This window comes from Octodon degus, unplaced genomic scaffold (genome assembly GCF_000260255.1).
Source record: "Octodon degus isolate 3935 unplaced genomic scaffold, OctDeg1.0 scaffold00108, whole genome shotgun sequence".
Taxonomy (NCBI): domain Eukaryota; kingdom Metazoa; phylum Chordata; class Mammalia; order Rodentia; family Octodontidae; genus Octodon; species Octodon degus.
The window spans coordinates 9,149,332-9,155,466 of record NW_004524684.1 but is presented as its reverse complement, the minus strand read 5'-3'; positions in this window follow the sequence as shown (position 1 = coordinate 9,155,466).

Genomic DNA, 6,135 nt, shown 5'->3' with positions numbered 1-6,135 from the left:
TACCGGGGTCGAACTCAGGACCTTGCACTTCCAAGGCAGGTGCTTATGCAACTAAGCTATCTCCCTGGCCCTGTTTTAATATTTTTAAGTGTGATAATTCTATGAGAGTATGTTTTGGAATTAGTCAATGTGGATCAGGATGGTAATTACCTTGTATCATTCGTTGTACTTTTCCATTTGTTTTTAACTTCAGGGAAATATTCCAAAATTGTAGATGTTTGAATCCTTTCCTTTCCTAATCTTTGGTTTTGTTCTCCAAGAAGTCTCACAAGGGCCGTGTTTTGGATTTTCTTTCCATGTCTTCAACAACAGTTTTTATTTCACTCTTTTCATTTCTTTGGACTTTAAGAATTGCTCTTTCGTTATTTAGAACTATGGGAGGGATTTTCTGTTCTTTTCTCCCACTGGTTGTGTGTACCGTCTTGCTTTTCGGCTTGGCCCTGTGCTGAGAGTCTCACCTCGTGCTGCTTCTCCTGACTGTCAGTGGGGTCCCCTCATGTCAGGCCCCTTGCAGAGGGCTCCCAGCTCCTCTTAGTATCTCCAGCTTTGTATTATCATGCATGGGACTTTCTTTTTGCTTATAGTACACACATGTACTAGGCCTGATTTGGACCATTAGTGGTAGCTTTTGTTGTATGCAATTCATATTTTCAGAATCTTTAAAGACAGGCATAAACCAAGGACTTTTCTAGTGTTTTATTTTCTTTTCTTCTGAAAAGAGCTTGCTTTGTGAGACTTCCTGAACCTATTGCCCAGAGCCACATTCACCTGGACTCTCTGTTTCTTCTCTCTGCTCGGGCTTATTTAATCTGTGCCCTTCCCCGAGTAGGGCTTTTGGGCTCGGCTCTGTCCTGCAGCAATGTGGCCATTGTTGCCGTTTTGAAGCGCAGCCTCCACAGCACAAGGATGAACAGCTCTGCGCCCCCACGGGCTGGTGCTGCTTGGCCGCAGTGTGGCGCCTGAGGAGACACACAGGTCTCTCCCACTGCCCTGTCTGCCCTGGGCCTGGCTTTCACAGTTAGGGACTTCTGGAGGGGCGAGGAACTTTGTGGAACCTCCTTGTACCTGGGGAAGGAAGATAACTTGCCACTGAGTTTTGCTGTGGCGACTGCACATGAGTTCTTGGTTTTGGTAAATAATTTTGCTCTGATTTTAGGCAGAAATTCAAAGAGATCAAATCATTTGTTACCACTGGTCAAGAGTCTTCTACAATTAATATTTCTTTAAATATTTTAATATATTCTTTATTTGGAAACTCTTCTGGATATACAGTTTGCATACTTCTAGGTAAACATTGCAGGGATTTAAATTTTCTGAGAAATATTTGGATGATTCTTTATTATCTAGTTATCAGGCATTTCCTGCTTGCTTCATAGTTTCTTTCACTCTGTAATTTGATTTATTTTCCCTTTTCCTTGCTCATCTGTCGTTATGAGTTGCATTTCTTGCTGTCGCAGTGCCTCTTGGGACAGAGGGATGTTCGTTTGCTTCTTCAGGTTCCTTTAGTTGTACAGCTGAGCTGTGGAGTAAATGAGGGGAAGCTTTAAAATTTATTCAACAGAAATTTTAAAGATCCTCACCCTGTCCTGCAATACACATGCACATACAAAGCTGTGCACATTTTTCAATTACTTGTGATTAAGTGTTTACTTCTTTCTAAATTGTACGTCACCAAGTAGGGTTTTGATGAGTTAGGTCAGGGAAACTGTTTAGCAGACAATTCTTAAAATTCACGATGCTAGAGCATGACAATTACTTATGAAATTTACTCTGGATATTGCAGCACGGCCAGTAGCTTTCCTGTCCAGCAGGGTCGCCCTGACCACCGACTTGCAGTAGGTGAAAGGTAGAGAAGGCTCTGTAATCACCGGATCACGTCTGGGTTGGGTGACATCATCTCAGAACCGGAGCAGGATGCTGGTGACTGCATAGATGCCACCCCCCAGCTACTAGGCAGATGGCTGCAGCCTTGAGTGCAGAAGCTGTGGACACCTCAGCAGGCGTGGTTAGGGGATCGCGCCAGGGATGGAGACACGGGACCACAGCACGGTTGGCTCTCTGTCCCGCGGTCGCTGGAGGCCTCTGGAGTGTGTAATCTGAGAATCTTTCCCAAAGACGTGTGTGGGGGGCCATTTGTTAAGAGAACCACACCATCAATAGTGATACGTTAGCAGAGCGGCTGCGTCCACTTTTGAGCCGAGCTGCATGAGCCTCTCTTTGCTTCTTTTCCTTTATTTTGTGCCACGCAGGTAGATCTGAACTCCGTGTGTCTCACAGTGTGAGTGAGAATGAAATTATTATTTGAAAAAGACCCAAACAGAAAGAACGCACATGTTTCATTGTCTACACAGCTTTTCACTCAGGCTAAAATAAGACAGTACACACAAAGTACTCTGAAAATAATCCATCGAAGTATACATTTTCTAAATAACTAAATAAGCTATTTAACTTTGGCAAACAGAGCTTGACTTTTCCATTCAGTCTTTTCATTCCAATTCCTTCTAATGTGCTGTTTGTGGTACATCTGCTCTAATGGACTAATTGCGCACGATCTCAACCCTCACGGGCAGAAAGCCTGCTCTCCTCGAAGATGTGCTCCACACGTGGCGTGGTTATGTTCTGGGGTGAATCAGTGCTGGAACCACTCTGCTCAAACTGCGCATTGCCTCCATGACTGGCCACTGCACGACAGTGCTGGCCACCTTGCAAAGGGCCCAAGTGGCGCATAACAGCCTGCCTTATCTCAGAAGGGTCATTTGCGTGACCTCTCGGGGGACCCAGATCTCGGGGTGCCAAAGTCCAGTCCCGTGCCTTGAGAGCTACCCAGTGCTTGTGGGCAGGCAGCGCCAACAGTTCAGCCCACAGAGTGCACTGCTTGTCATAATTTATACTCAATCTTGACAAGCTGTTTAAAAAGTTGAAGAAGATATAAGAAAATAACTGCCAAATGGAACAGTCTGTGTGCTGCAGGCTTGTGGCGTGGTGAGTGGTTTATAAAGTGAGTATCTGGGGAAAACAGGATTCTTTGTCTATGCCCAGGAAATTTAGACAGTCAGATGTTTTAGCCTTCTCTCACATCATATTGTGAAAAAAATTCCAGGAATTGGAGACGTGTGGGATGCATGAATTTCCATATTTCATAAGAAATCTTGTAAACCTTCAAAATATAGTGCTCCGTAAAAAAATATTATCTTCAGAATACCATTAACATCACGAGCTTATTTGTAAGACCTTCTGAATGTGCCTTCTATTCAGCTGGCTCTGTTTTATGTGGACATTCTCCAATTGCCTATTAGTTATCAGGGAATTTAGACAGCACACTTCCAGGCCAGACAGCACCCTTCTCCCCTGCTGAAATGGGGAGCTGGGATGTAGAGAAGTTAATTATGGACTTTCGAGCACAGCACTTTATAAACAGAGCTTAGAACTGTGTTTCTGCATGCGTGAGGAGCCGGGGCCCCGGTCCTTGGGCAAGTGGCGCCTGCACCCCATTGCTCTAGGGCCCGCACTCCTGCTGAGGAGCTGAGGCTTATGTCGTGATGTAATGTTTTCAGGAGAGGCGTGGAGCCTCTCAGTGGGTGATACTTTGTGTATCTCGCTTCATGGTGCTGCATGAGTTGTAATCTTTTTCTTGTTCTGAGATTTCCACACTTCCTGTCCTCACGCTGTGGGCGGTGACACCTACGTTCAAACATTGCAGGACTTTGCAGGAAACAGAGAAGGCAGCTGCAATGAAGACACAACATGTGGCCTCACAAAACCTGGGTGGAGTTTAGGGTGCGTTTCATGTTCTCCCATAAAACTGTTTCTTCTTACATTCTTTCAGAATTTTTTTTTTTTTTTTTTTATTTTAGGGAAGGGTCTACAGGGTGTTCAAGGTCTCACTACTAGATTGGACTCATAGTGATCCGCCTGTTTACAAATTACAGGTGTGTACCACCACACCTAGTCCCAATCGCTGTCTCAGCATCCTCTAAGGGCAGGGAAGGTTCTGCAGTTCTGGGGATCAAACCCCTGGCCCCTGAGCCTGCTTGCAGGCACTTTAATCTGCTGAGCTATTTGGCCTGCCCTCTTTCTTTTAGTTTTAATTTTACTGGTACACACTCATGCATAGTACTTTTCCAAAACGATCCCTTAACTTAGTTTTAATTCCTGTTAGCGTGAGCTTGCACGCTTGGCTCACACGTGGTGTCTGCACACCGGGGGCCTGGCACATGGGCCGCGCACACCTTAGCACTGTTTACCGCCCCTTCTGCTGCGAAGGAGTGTCTTGCATTTGACTGTGCAGAGCAAAGTGGGGACAGCAGGCATGTGAGACTTCCCCTGATAAGCTGCTTGCCGCCCAGTCTCAGCGTCTAGACATGGCCACAGCCTCCGCCAGGGCTTATCGGTGGCTGGACGTCCAGGGAACAGTTCTGCTGATGGAAACTCTGGAAGAGCTCACTGTGCTGAGGCGTGAAGACAAAGCAGAGCAGCAGTGGCTTTTTCTCAACTTGTTTGTGAAATTTCACTGAGAAAATTAAAGAAAAAATAAAAGTATTAGTCATCCGAGAGTCTCCCAGACAGGGACGCTGCTTCTTTCAGGAGGCGGCACAGCAGAAGGCAAGCTGCTCTCCACAGGGCTCGTGATGGCCTGTGTGCGGGGCCCTGGAGGCCAGAGCGCACCTGGGTGAGGGACACGCAGGCCAGAGCTGGCGGGACAGGGAGCAGCAGAAGCCCTCGCGGGGCCCCCACCCTCGCAGGCCCCCGCCACGGCGCAGTGGGCACCCACGCCGCTGAGCGACGAGACCTGGCTGCCCGCCGCGCGACTTCTCCGAGGGCAGGGCTGCAGTCCTGTCGGAGTCAGCGGGTGTCTGTGGCCCGAGGTCCGCGGTGCACACGCCGCTGCGCTCCACGCGACAGAGACACGTGGCAAGAAATCACGCAGCGATTTGCCAGTTTTAAATTAATACCACGAATCACTTAAATATATAAGGAAATAATCTGCACAAATTTCGCAGAGCATTTGAGCGTCAAGGAGTGCGGCTGAGCCAGCAGCGGGACAGAGCCGGCTCCGGCGGGCGGGCGGCCTGCTGCGGATTCTGAAGCCGCGGCGCTTGCGTTTCGGAAGGTTCTGCTGCATCAGAAATCAGGACGCCGGCTTTCCACCTTCACATTTTTCAAAATAGCATTGTAATTTTCATTTAACTCATTTATGAAAACAGCAGGGTTAGGAAACCTTTCTAGTGAAGAACACTTCACAGAAATTCCACGCTGCTTAGGTGGCTGCGAAACAAGAAAGCCCCACAAACTGCAGATGGCTCCAGTAATGCTTTCTTGTGAATCTTTCTAAAATATTTTTAGCATGATATCAATGAGGCAAAAATATTGCTTTATTTTTCCATATACAATGTACCTAATAATTTTGAGCATGTTGCCAAAAATAAACTTCCTGGTGTATCTTTATCTGAGCATCTTTCTCCTATAAACTTTCCAAATTGCTTTCTGCGTTTGTCCAGAGAACCACAGAATGGACTCCTCCAGGAGGAAGGTTCGGCTAAGCAGTGGCTGTCAGGCGGCCGTCCAGGTGTGGACTCCTTCTCCACTGCAGGAGCCTTTCGCTTCCTTAGCTGTGACGCGTGTGTTTGCACAATCACGCGTGCTGCGTTAGTGCACAGCTGCCCTCACGTGCTTGTCTTCAGCGCCGAGCCAAGCAGGCCTCGTGCTGGACTTCTGTCCGCTGGCTGTCTTTCCCTTTGTAGGTGCACGTCCAGTCCCTGAACATGGCCCACCGCATCAGACGATGAAAATGCAAGGTTGATTTTTGTGTTAATAGCGAGCTTTCATATGCTATAAGAATCTTTTTTATATTGTTTGGTGAATATACCTACTCTAAGCCTTATTTTACTCATCTATTTAAAAATTACAAATTTTACTTTAATATCTTTTCCTCAGTAGCTTCTGAGTCTAAATATATGTCTTCAGGTGTTACCTAGTCTTTATGATTTCTGCTTGAAACTCTGAGCTTTCTAGGCTTTTTTTTTTTTTTTTTAATTGAGGCCTGCTCAGCCCAACCTGGGGGTGAGGCTGGTGCAGCTGGTGGTGCTACGGATCAAATTGTGGTCCCTGCACACTTGCTTGAACCTGCCTAAGCAA